Genomic DNA, 12,655 nt, shown 5'->3' on the forward strand with positions numbered 1-12,655 from the left:
CTATTGAGATCGTGTGTTCATGCAGTCTTTCCACAAGAACACTGGAGTCTGCAAACACCAACACCAAGTATAGGGTCATTTTATTCTTTCCAGAATTGAAAAAAAGACGTTTAACATTTAGTTCATTTTTGAAAGGATCAGAGAGATTATGTTTCTTTAAAAAAAAAAAAAATACCAAATTTGTTGCCGAGTCTTGGGGTATATGGTAAAGTGGTAAAGGTTTTGTTTTCAATTGCCGGAATAACTAAAGAATGGAGGATGTGTTCATTATTGTCTGGTATTATCTTTTCGAATCTTCTATCAAAATTATTCCGTATATGAAAGGGGCTGTCTCCTCCTCAACGCTTCGCTCTTTACTCTAAAGTTTGACTGTTTCTCTGAACTCTATTCAGAACGCGTTGAGGAGGGGACAGCCCTTTTCATATACGGAATAATTTCTGTTCGTTTTAAGTTTTAATGTCGCTCCTTACTTTCAGTTAAAAAAAACTTGTTTTTTTTATTTAATGAATTTTAAGCTTTAAATTTGACTAACCTAACCCACTATCATTTTACTAGGCTTAGGCTTTAGGCTATATTTGAGGAAGTGAAGTTTTTGTTAAATTAATAATATTATGAATCTTTCCAAAGTTATGGAAATAAATTACTAGTTTTACCACCGATTTTCAAAACCAGCCATTTTGAAAAATAACATATATGTAGTACATACATACCGGTACCATTGTTATCCCATGAAATTCGTTCAACTTTTCATTCTAGGCGAAAATTGTAATATTTACAGTATTGATTGTGCGGCAGGGGGTGGCAAAATCTACATCTGTCCCTTCTGAGAAAAAACCTATATCCGGTTCGTCAATATTTTGGCTATTTGTTTTGGATATTTTGACCATATCTATCAAATTTGAGACCACCTGTCTTAAATTTGAGACAACCGTAGCGTGGAATTCTGATTTGAGAAAGAGCGGTTTCCATTTGCTGCCTTTGACGCTTTGACTAAAAGCATAAAATACCACTTTCCCTTTCGATAGCTTTATGTCAGTGGTAGAGGCGTGTGATTACTTAGAATTGATGTCATGCAGTCACTTTAATCCAATTGAAGTCCGTTCGGTGGTACTGTTGATTCAAATTTGAGACATATGGTACATTTTCTAATACCCACTATGCATACAAATGGGCTTCACAGTGCGCAAGCACACTGGTCCAAAATAGTGATACTGGGATTAACATTTTAAAATAACCGTAATATGCGTGGACCACATCCCAGTAAAACTAAGAGATAAATATTTTCTTTCTTATGAATCTCAAACCGCAAAAGAAAAGTACCTTGCGAATTCTCCAAAATTCCAAGTAATTACCAGAAAAAAATGTTTTTTCTAGCCTATTAAATACTATAAACATGAGGCAAAACAGAACTATTCTGGCTCTGAAAGAAACTTCATGGGTATGTTACGTTTGACTCGTGTAGTGCATTGAATTATTTCGTGGAGACATTAGATCTAAGTTTATGTGTATATTCTTGATTTCTAGTAAATGTATCTTTAGAGTTCAATCTAGATTCCTTACATTCCAAATTTTGTGAAATTTTCCACCCTGGTCGATTTTCATGAAGTTTTCTGTACATGCAAGGCTTGGCCCAGAAGTAGACACAAATTGTCTCGTTGTTAATTTACTCATAAATTGAGGGGGGAAGAAGTAAGGGTGTTTATATCAAGATCTTGTCAGTTGCACATTTCACACCTATTAGAAGATTAGAAGAGATTGTTATATGCCAACAAAACTGGGTAGAAAGACTAAGACTTTCTATCCAGAAAGTCTAGGAATAGGAGCTAGCCTTAGTTTTGTTTTTCGGGCGTCCGCTTTCAATCTGGCTTCTTTGGAAGAAATGGGAGAGGAGTGAATAATTTCTTATTACCACGACCTCTCAAAGAAAGAATAGCCAGATCTCAACTAAACTTGATGCCTTTTGAGGATCAGGATGTATCTGGAGGAGAGAGGACGGGGGTCCTAAAACTCTTGTCATCAGAACAAATAACAGAAGAGATTATTCAATCCAAACTTAGAAGAAAGTAAGAAGAAGTGTCTTAGTTGACTTTTTGGGATTCCATATGGGATCCAACCTCTGCGTTTCAGCAAGAGATGTCTCTACAGTCTTGTCACCTGTACATTTACCAGATGATGTGGGATCTCACCAAATTTTATTTGGCGTAGGAGTAAACGTCGTAGTTGTGTGTTTTTTTCGGTCTATTTTGACATCTCTATGAAAAGAAGTCCCCTAAATTCTTATCATCGTAACATCTACAAGAAAGAAGAAGGGATTGATGGATATAAACTAATTTCGGGAATGTGTTCCTAAAGCGACTCATTTGTGTTCCCCAAATTGTTATCACCAAGAATTTTGCTGCAAGGAATTAACAAGTCTTAACGAAGTTTGGTGGTAAGTAAGGGCTAATTTCCTTATTATGCCAGGGCCTGATTTGAACTCTGTCAAGAAGCAAACGGAGATCTCATAAATTCAAGTCCTGAGAACTTAGCTAACGTTGGTTTCAAAAGTATTTCTTTTCCATTGGCGCCATTTTGGGAAGGGGGCAGGGGGGGGGACATGATCGCCCCTGATTTTTGGAGGGGCCCAATTTTCAAATTTAAAGCTCTTAGTTTATTTTTACTTTTCCAAACTTTTTTGTTGCTTTCGATTTATTCCTGAAAACCAAAAACCAGGTCATTAGAAAACAGCAAATTGAAGACAACTCAAAATTTGCAGCGAAGTCACCCATTTGAAGAATATCTCTTTTGGCATGGTTTCGTCGGATTCAGCCTGCCACATTATAGTGTCTCCCATAATTTATGACATAGCGTCCTAAAAGCATAATATCATATGATATTATGATAAGCTATGGCGCAAGAGCATTCATCGACGTAGGATTGAGAAAGGGGAAAGACATTACAGAGCTGGTAAGGCAGTACGAAAGCAGTGACCAGCACAGAGTATGTTTCATTTCCTGAACCAAGTTTAAAACTATTCAGACGGAGACGGCCGAATCTGATGCCTCATGCCTCTCCAAACAACGAGAAAAGTAAATATTAGAGAACAGACGGTTTGTAAGGGCTCTGCTAAAAAGTACGGCCTTACTTGGACGGCAAGGTCTCGCGTTTCGTGGCCATGATGAAGGAGAGTCCAGTGCCAATCGAGGGGATTTCATTGAGACAGTAGGTCTTTTAACGGAAATCAACCCGGACCTAATGGACAAGTCTCGCAAGACCTATGCCATTACTTGTCACACGAGTACCAAAACTAATACATTTAGGTCATAGGAGATAAAATTAAAAGTTCTATCGCAAAAGAAGTCAGAGAAGCAAAATATTTTGCCGTTCTTGCTGACGAAACAAAAGACCTCTCAAAAAAGTAACAACTTAAGATCTTAGTGTCTAGTTCAGTACTGAACTAGATTTCAAAGCGTGAACATCTATTTGAACTGGTTTCTTTGAACTTGAAAATATAATTAACTCAGTGATTTCGTAACAACAATTGGTTTGGGATTTTAGTGACGTATAATCCTCTCCTATGTTTACCAATTAATTTGTTGGTGATAGACTTTTGGCGAGAAGTGGATATTTTTGAGATTGGATAATTACTGATTAGATATTTACTTTTCGTGAATTGGGATGTCAGAAAACGGTGGTAAAGCTTAGCAGGCTCCACGTAAAGATAAGTCTATTTCCTGCCTTTATTTTTTTTTCCTGCCTTTTCTTTGAAACCGTGATGCCCTTGTTTCAGGATGATGACCTTGCCCTGGCAAGCTTTGCGAGATATCCTTTATGGCCAGTCAGAATTCTTCGTTCTGTCGCAGAGAAATCTGGTCGATTTAAGTACCAAGTATTTTGTTACGGATCGCATGAAGTTGAAATGGTTTTGAAACAAAATTTAAAAAATTTCGAATCAAACAAAACCGAAGCTATGAAAAAAGTTGGAAAGGGAGTTAAAGGCGCTTTTGAGGAACTCGCTCTCAGCCCACTTGTTTATAAAAATTTGGCTACAAGTTCAGATGCTTCGGGGCTTATTGAGCGAACTCTCAAAGATGTAGCGGTAACAAAAGAAAATATGAAACAGGCTATAACGCAAAAAGTTTAACGAAGCACTTAAAATTCACCCCTCGACCACAACATCTGCTGCTGAAATTGAAAAGATAATTGACGTAGTTCACGATGCGATAATACTGGAATATACTCCGAGATTTGACAGGATTGAAAAAGACCTGAAAATATGTCAAAATCAACTGGAATTACTTGAAAATCGAGTTGCTAGAGTTGAAGCCAAGATCGATGATGCTGACCAAGAGTTGAGACTGGATTCACTACTGTTCAACGGTGTCAAGCAATCCCCCGGTGTTGAAATAAAAGATGCAACAATGAATATTATACGCAATAAGATGGCGTTCTCAGGTCTTGCTGATAGTGATGTTATATCTGTGCATAGGTTTCGGTTGAACTCTGTTGACAGCCGCCCTGATAAAATTGCTCCTGTTTTAGTGAAGTTTAAAGACCGTCACACAGATGTGAAAGTTTTTGCTTGCAAAAAAAAACCTTGTGAACACGAAGATTTTTGTGGCTGAGAACTTAACAAAGAAAAAAAGAGAATTGTTGAATGCTGCAAGGGAAAAATACGGCAATAAGTTCGTGTGGTCAAACCAAGGTCGGATCTACGTCCGTCCGGAGAATGCAACTTCTGCTCGTAGACTTTGGTCTCTGAATGAAATATTCGATCGTGATTGAGTGTCCTTTTTTTTTTTTTTTTTTTTTTTTTTTTTTTTTTTTTTTGTATTTAAATTTTGAGTCTTTATATGTTTTTTTTTTTTTGTATTTAAATTTTGAGTCTTTATATGTGTTTATCTATTCTTATTATTATTCAATTATTCCTATTCAATTTATGAGTCTTTATATGTGTTTTTTTTTGTGTTTAAATTTTGAGTCTTTATATGTGTTTATCTATTCTTATTATTATTCAGTTATTCCTATTTCCTTTCTTTCTAGTTTATGTATGGGTTTTATCCCTAATGAAGAAAACAAGATAGTTGCTTTTTATTTTATTTTATTATTATGTTTATTTTACTCCCAATAACTCGGTTAGAGTTGCTTGAAAAAAATTCGCTCTTAGTTTATTATTTTTTATCACATCAGATAGGACTCCATTTTCAAGATCGAGTTGATGAATGCCCCAAGCCACTCCGTCCTAGCCGCTACGTTCGTTTTGAAGAGTTTGGTCAAATTAAAAAAGAGTTGCATAGTTTGTGTGTTGCTCAATGGAATTGCCACATAACGTCGGCTTTTGAAGAAATTGTTCAGTTTTTAAGTAATATTGATAGTGTGATTGATGTTTTGGGAATTTGTGAATCATTCTTGAGTTTGTATAGTCTTCTCTCTTCCTACGCTTTTCCAGGTTACCAACTGATATCGAAGTCGCAGCATTCAATGGGGCGCGGGGGGCTTGCATTTTTGGTGAGAGAGGGATTGAATTTTGAGGAAAGGGAGGACCTTTATTTATGGAATGAAGGTAAGATTGAAATTTTTTGCATTGAGATTGAAATAAATAATGGTAAAAAGTTATTTGTTTGCCTGGTTTATAGACCCCCTGGTGCTCGTCCGGAGGAATTTTTTCAGGAGTTTGATATGTTTTTAAGCAGGGCCCAGTCTAATCAATCAGATTGTGTTATTCTGGGTGATTTTAATTTTGATTTATTGAATTTAAATAGTGTTAATTTAGAATTTTTAAATCTTGCATTATCTCATGATTTGTACCCAGTGAATCTGATTCCTTCCCGTATCACTGCTCAGTCGGCAACATTAATTGATGACATATATGTTTCTTCAAATCTATTGGGGCAAGCATTCTGTGATGTTCTCCTTCAACCTGCTACTGACCACCTCCCGATTGTTTGTATGATAAATAGTATCAAAACTTCGACTAAAAACCTAAGTAAGAGAGTTTATAGAGATATGAGAAATAATAACTAGAGAAAGCTGAAAGAGCAAGTTAGTACTATAGCATGGGATGAATTTAGTAAAGAGCAGAATGCAACTACAACATTTTACAGGCTTATGAATATTCTCTTACCGGTATATGAGGTGTCTTGTCCTCTGATGAAAATGAGAAGAAAGAAAAATGAGACAAGAAAGCCATGGGTTACCACAGATTTGCTTGAAATGATGGAAATGCGAAACCAGCTTTTTGAAAAACATTTACAGAGCCCGGAAATGCGAGTTTATTTGAAGAATTTAATCAATTCAGAAACAAAGTTAAACATAAGCGTCTCAGTGAGAAAAAAGCATATTATGCTGCAGCTTTTGATGGTAAAAGTGGTGATGCAAAAGGAACATGGCGACTAATAAATGAGGTTTTAAAAGGGACGACTAATGGCAATGATGGAGTAAAGAATCTGATGGTGAGTGCAAGTGAAACCACTGATAAACAGGAAATGGCTGATGAATTCGGAAAATATTTCACAAACATAGGCGCAAATATTAAGGAAGACGTAGCTAAAAAGTCTGGAAGACATCTGGTAATGTCCTTTATTGATAATCGAGGCGAAGGGCGCAGTTTTTCATTTAAGAATTGCACAGCAAAGGAGATCCAGAGCACAGTTAAAGGACTAAAGTCCAACTCGGCCGGAATAGACGGGCTTCATTTTAGAGGTGTAAATGCCATCCTAGTTTATATATTACCTTGTCTAACTGACTTAATAAATCTATCACTCCAGACCGGCGAATTCCCTAGTGGTCATAAACTAGCAAAGGTAATACCATTGTATAAAGGGGGGAAGAAACAAGAACTATCGAATTGGCGACCGATATCGTTATTGCCTATTTTTTCTAAAATCTATGAAAAGATAATTCACAGGAGAGTTTATGAATATTTGGATAAACTAGGAATATTGTGTGACAGCCAATTTGGATTCCGCAGTAAACATTCTTCTAGCCATGCTGTTCATCATCTTCTGGATGTAATCAATGGAACTCTAGAAAAAGGTCTTATTCCTTTAACAATCTTTGTTGACTTCAAAAAAGCCTTCGACACTGTGGATTTTGAGTTGCTGCTGTGTCGCCTATCTAGTCTGGGGATAAAAGATATTTGCTTGGATTGGTTTAAATCATACTTGTATGGAAGGTCAACTAAAGTAATGATAGATGACATAGTTAGCGGAGTCTATCCTGTAAAATGTGGAGTTCCTCAGGGCTCAGTCCTTGGTCCATTACTCTTTCTCGTATACATAGATACTCTGAGGTTCTATATGCCTGAAGCAGCTGTTACAGCATTTGCAGATGATACTGCTTTGACGATTTCTGCACAGTCACTGGAAGAACTAGTAGATAAAGCAAACCGAACGCTGGAAAACTTTTTGGTGTTTACCTCCTTGAGTTACCTTGCTGTTAATACTTCTAAGACAAATTATATGATTTTTAGTAGGGTAGGAAAAATTGTAAATAGTGCTTCCGTAGTATTTGATAATTTGTCGCTTTCACAGGTTTTTGAAAATAAATATTTAGGATTTTATGTTGATAATAATTTGAGTTGGAATCAAAATATGATTTCTTCTAAACTTGCACGAGGTCTTGGAGTAATGCGGCGTTTGAAACACGTGTTACCCTTAAGTGTTTTAAGAAATATATATCATACTCTTCTTCATCCTTTTATTGTTTATGGTTGCTGTATTTATGCATCTAATTTATCTTCAAATATTATAATACTGCAGATTCTTCAGAATAAGGCACTACGAGTACTAGGTGAGTTTGTTCAGTATGAGCATATGCGTGAATGTTTTATGAGTTTTAGAATTTTAAATATTCATCAGATCAGGGACCATCAGGCGGGAGTGTTTACTTACCAGGTGCTTAATAGATTATCTCCAGAATATTTTAGAGATTTTTTTAAGTTTAATTCTGATTATCATCATCATAGGACTAGAGGTCGTGGAAGCTTAGTCTCAGAAGTAAGGAGTACGAGTCGATCTAGTTTTGTAATTAGAAATTATGCAGTTAATTTGTGGAATGGTTTCCCGGAGAGCATTAGGGAGTCAGAAAACCAGTTTCAGTTTAAAATTATATTAAAAAAGTTTTTGTTGGGTGGGAATTAATTTTTTTTTTTTTTTTTTTTAATTTTAAATTTTAATTAATTTGTAAAAAAAAATTTTAAAAAAATATTTAAATTTATTTAATTTTTATTGAATGGTATGAAAAGAGTAGAAAGAGTGAATGAGTTTTGGTTTATGATAAAAGATTGTGTGACGCTGCTCAAGTCACAATAGTTGCTTAATAAAACGTCATACGTTCTTACCATCTCTACGTTTGTTGATAATGTTATTCAAAAAATGTGTTGTAAGTGCCAGTTAAGTATGATGTATTATTAGTTGAAAATAAAAGTCAAGTCAAAAAGTCTAGGCTCATGATACGAAAATCAAAGAAAGAGCCATAGGTTGCTACCACATGCGTAAGGTTGACGCTGAGAGTTTGGCCGACTTTCTTTAAAACGAAATAAAAAGTATCGGCCTTGACTGGTCAAAATGTGTGCGGCAGTGCGATGACGGGGCGAATGTAATGAGCGGACGTTTTTCGGGAGTACAGGCTCGTCTCCGGGGAAAAGCACCGCAAGCGATGTATATCACTTTGTATCAAATTGATGATATTGATGTATATCAAAATTTTGGTAGAATATGATTGCATACTCGCATTTCTGTCAGTTGTTCAAGAATCTTCTGACAGGGAGGAAGTGCCAGAAGCTAGAGGTCTCAAGAATCAACTACAGTTGTTTCCCTTCATATTCAATTTGCACGTCATTCACGAAGTTCTAGCAGTGATCAACCCTCTTTCTGAACAATTGCAGGCCCCAGATCTGATCATTTGAGACGCCTGCACTTTAATCACCACAACAAAAAACCAACTGAAGACAATGCATGATGTCGAGTATTTTCGAGTCCTATACGGCAAGTCTAAGGAGATGGCTATTAATTTCGGAGCTGATCTGTCGGAAACAAGTGCTCTTGCTTCAACCATACCAGCAAAATCAAAACGAGTTCAGAAGATATCCGGAAGACTCAGGGACTATTCTATGACATCATCACTCGGAAAGCACAGCACTGAATCTGAGGGAATAAGAACAGAAGAAAAGATGCAAAGAGAGCTCTATGAGGTTTTGGACAGAGTGGTAAATGAATTTAAAGAGTGTTTTTCTGTCCATCTGCCAGTACTAGAAGCCACACCATGCTTTAACCCCAAATCCGAAGGCTTCATGAACACAGATTTACTTCTCGAGATCACAACATGCTTCGATAAGGCTGGCATCGATGTTATAGAGCTGAAGAGTAAATCTTTGATAGCTCGTGCATATTTTTCGCAGCTTCCACAGAAACTGGCAAATGCTTTAGATCTTTTCGAAAGTCTGGGAGGATTGAAAAAAAATTTCTGAGGTTCTTGAAGTCGTGAGGGTAGTCCTCACGCTCCCGCTCACGACATGCTCAAATGAACAATTTTTCTCTGTGTTGACATTTGTGGACAACAATTGACAACAAGCGACTTTCGCATTTGCTCCTTGTGTTCTCTGAAAAGGCTGCAGTGAAGGAGCTCGATTTTGAGAAGCTTGTGGACGACTTCGCAAAAATGAACCCAAGGAGATCCATTGCTTAAGTAACTGCACGTAACTTTCAGTTTTTAATTTGTGTGGTAAATGATCCATCCTGTAGCGATTTTTGGTCCCTAACCAGGATGCAAAAGGGCAAAATCTAAATAAATTACGTTGCTTTAAAGTGTATTTAAAGAGTAATTTGAAGAGTAGTCTGTCAAACAAAGTAGAGTAGTCATTACATTTTGAGTCTGAATGGGGGCCCGAAATTGATCTTTCCCCCTCCCCCTGAGGTTTTCTGAAATGGCGCAACTGCTCTTTTCCTTTTTTTTAAAGGCTAATTATGAGTATAGTTTCATTTGTATCATAATCAAAGGACAATAAGACGGTCTTAGAGAGCTTTGATGATGGCCTCAAATTGAAAAGGTTATTTAGTGTGGCAGATAAAGAGCTCAATATTTGAAAAAAATGGAAGCTCTACTTTCAACTCTACTGCACATAAACTGAAATACCTTTTATTTCCAGCACAATGGACATGGCCAGTTCATCTTACCCTGTTAAATCTCAGGGGCAATCTTCTTCTAATAAGAGTGATCGAGTAAGTTTTAACTTTCCTAATACCGAATATTTGTACCTTTTCTGTAATTACTCATATTTTTTCATTTGTGTCAAAGCATATTCTTCTGATAACGCCTACAGTTACTGAAATTTCTATAAACTGGTTGCAGATATCTGAAGATAAAGATGGCATACTGGCGGACACTTCGCCTCCATTCCATGCTTTTAAAGCTTCTGCTTGGCTTACTCCCAGGAAACCCGTAGAGATTTCAAATTTTCTTTTATTTCAATCTCATCCTTGAACAATTGTGATCATCTGGCCTTTCCCTTTTCACATTTGGGGTATTTTGTTATATTATTCTACAAACGTATTTTAAAAACGATTTCTAAAAAGTAATTTTTCAAAAAAAAAATAGCAAGAGCCGATTCGTAATCTAAAACGAACAGAAATGAAGTCATGTGAATTACGAATAAAAATTAAATGAACGGAAACTACTATAAATGAATAATTGACCCCCAAAACGAACTGAAATTAAAATTAACAGTCATATGGGACGAAAAGATAACAGATGTTGCAGCGGGTGAACAGGTGAATCCTAAAACGAACAGAAATTAAATCAACAGTCCAGTCAAACTTTAAACGAACAAAAATTACCACAAACTAGTTTATTCGTCACATTTTTCGATTCCAACATTTTTAGTAACATAAACAAACTCAATATGCCAATAAGTTGCACTAAAAAAAAAAAAACGAAATGTTTGAAAACCGGAAGCGATTCTAAAATGACGGGTCAATGTGATAAGTCAGCAACAACACAACAACAACAATTTACTGAAAACAGTTTTATTTGGGATTTTCAGTTGACTTTACTGTTTTAGAAGTACGAAATTTTTTTTGTCAAACCTTTTCCTTTTATTTCATTCATTTTGGAAGCAACGTGAATCGTTTGTTGAAGCAATATTTTGATGAAGAAAGCAATTAATGATTTAACAACGGATTTCCCAAGGAAGAGAAACACAAAAAATTTATTGAGCAGACACGTGAAACTTGTTGACAATGGTTTTATTTCCTGGCCTTCTCTTTTATTTTTCAGTGTTATAATGATAAAGGAGGAACTGTTTTGTTTCCAGTAAATATATATTTTTTTCAGTAAAGGGCACTGAAAAACACATCCTTTAATGGGTTTTGGAGGGGCTGGAGCCCTAATCTCATTATTCATTATGGGTCACTTGACAGAGAGTTACGGGTTTTAAGTTTCAAACTGCTCAGCAATAAAAGTATATTGGCCCATTTTACGGCCCCATTTTCTAGTAAACTAAGTTTTTTTTTGTGAATTGGGCTCTCCTTCACCCAAGTACATTCTAAGACAAGTTTTTATTCATCAGATGGGCTTCTGATAACCTCCATCGAGAGAAATCTCTAAGAGGGAAGGTCTTTTACTTGGCTGGTCAATATTTATGAAAGATTTTTTGCTTCTGTTTTCCCTAAAGCTGATCGTATTGAAGCAGTGGCCGCAGAATATTAAGATAGGAATTATTCAAATGGTTGATATCAATCAAAATCCTGTAGGTTGAAGACTATCAAAAATCTACATGCGTAATCTCTATGCTTTTGAGGCTATTCTTCCATGTGGCTGTGTATTTTTCCCTCAAAATATTTATTGTTCATACAAATAAATGAACGCATATGCAGTGTTACCTTTGGTCACACTGTATCTAATATTTGCCGACCAGCTCCTAGAAAGGAGGCCAGGACGCCTTTGTGGGGAAAGATGCCTGAAGCCTCAAGATGGCCTTTTTGCTACCAAATTTTCCGCTTTTTCATGAAAATCCTTCCAATGAATTTGGATGGGATTACTACTTCTTAACATCCTTTCATCTGTAAGAATCTGTTTGGCCTAAGCGTTTAATATAGATCCTGGGGGATTGAAAATTTTATTCTTATTTGAGAAATAGGTTGATAAGTAAATTGGCTTTTGAATGATCTGACCCTGGGCGTGTAGTTTCTTGTTTTCAGTTTCTTTACATTTTATAAGTATAAATTCTTATCTGCCTTTGTCAGTATGCCAAAATTACCTTAAAATGTTTTGTTTTCAGACCAGTTTACGGATTGATTCTTTGCCCATTCAAACAGCACTTAAGACAACCAAGCTCTACGCAAACAGAAAACCAACACACACGCAGAATACGATGGATGCCCCAATAAAGTGTGACGTCATAGGACTTAGATATTTTTAAAGTTTTGAAAGTTATAACCACTGTATTTATTTTCAAGTAAATTGTTGAAGACTGTTTTATGATAGGCATCGCAATAGCTCGGTCTAAGTAAAGAGCGAAGTGGGCACAATGTTTTTTTTCTGACCAAGGCACTTCGTATTGAAAGTTGAAAGTTTTAGTGCCCTTTTTAGAGTCAAAAGTGATTGGACAGCAACCAGCGCCCCCTCCCCCCATATCAATAAAGTCCCCAAAAACATCCAATCAAAATTTTGGTATAGA

General features: G+C 36.2%; 1 long non-coding RNA gene across 4 annotated transcripts; it reads left to right on the plus strand.

Annotated features, from left to right (window-relative positions):
• The first annotated feature begins 236 nt into the window (after positions 1–236).
• On the plus strand, positions 237–12,451 carry LOC148942781 (uncharacterized). Of its 4 annotated transcripts, none has more exons than XR_016143096.1 (3): positions 237–277; positions 10,127–10,199; positions 12,257–12,451. It is a non-coding gene; the product is annotated as an uncharacterized LOC148942781 (long non-coding RNA). The 4 variants fall into 4 exon arrangements; XR_016143097.1 differs by lacking the exon at positions 237–277 and adding an exon at positions 3,469–3,700 and having other exon boundaries at positions 10,130–10,199; XR_016143099.1 differs by lacking the exon at positions 237–277 and adding an exon at positions 5,191–5,341.
• Positions 12,452–12,655: the final 204 nt, after the last annotated feature.

Source organism: Artemia sp. Qi Xiang Cuo, chromosome 16, assembly GCF_049724085.1.
Source record: "Artemia sp. Qi Xiang Cuo chromosome 16, ASM4972408v1, whole genome shotgun sequence".
Taxonomy (NCBI): Eukaryota; Metazoa; Arthropoda; class Branchiopoda; order Anostraca; family Artemiidae; genus Artemia; species Artemia sp. Qi Xiang Cuo.